Source organism: Arachis hypogaea, chromosome 13 (assembly GCF_003086295.3).
Source record: "Arachis hypogaea cultivar Tifrunner chromosome 13, arahy.Tifrunner.gnm2.J5K5, whole genome shotgun sequence".
NCBI classification, from domain to species: Eukaryota; Viridiplantae; Streptophyta; class Magnoliopsida; order Fabales; family Fabaceae; genus Arachis; species Arachis hypogaea.
Genome location: NC_092048.1, coordinates 20032620 through 20033513, shown reverse-complemented (window position 1 = coordinate 20033513; position 894 = coordinate 20032620).

The following is an 894-nucleotide window of genomic DNA, read 5'->3' as shown; positions in this document are numbered from 1 at the left end:
GGTGGAATCAATCCAGTTGTCTATCTTTAATCCAAACCTTTGATATGATCACATCATATTTTCATCATCAGCATGTATTTGTCACAACAACTTCAAAGTAAATTATGGACTTAGGCTATACTTATTATTACCCTTAACACACATTAGATCATACAAAACAATTTGGGCCATCTTCTAATAATCCAACAATCATATCAGTACTGACTAACTAACCAATGGATTACACTATCAAGTTAATTTGTTAAAAGGCTAATATAGTAGAAACCTTTTTAAACATGACCCTATCTATTTTTGTTGCATTATTTTCAAAAAGAATGTTAGAGGCTAATACTATTTTTTATAAATATTAGTAAATATTTTAGATTAGTATTTCATTTTTATATTATTGAAATTTAAAATTTAGATTTTAAAATTTAGTCTTTAATATTTATAGTTGGCTAAAAATAATAAATTTTTGTTGGTTACTTAGTATAAAGTTTATGGTTTAAAATTTAGTCTTTAGTATTTAGAGTTAGTCAAATATTAAAAAAAAAAAAATTTTATTAGTAATGTATCATTGCCCAATTTTCCTTTTATATTAATCATAATTTTTTTCCTTTGGGTACAGTAATAAAAATGTTTAATTTATAGACCTGAAAAAACGTGAATAAATTTGTTCAGTTACATTTTAAGATGTTATAAAATAAATGGTTAAGTATTTTATTAAAAAAATGCATTACTTCAAATAAAAAGAAAATAAACAAGCAGCCGAATAAAGTGAATATATATATATATATATATATATTTTATAGAATGACAGATAGCTTACCATTATTTAAGGCATGAAACCTTGGGCAAATTAAACTGTAAAAGTAGAGACTATCATTGCTTGGAGTGGTAAGTTAAATTATTAAT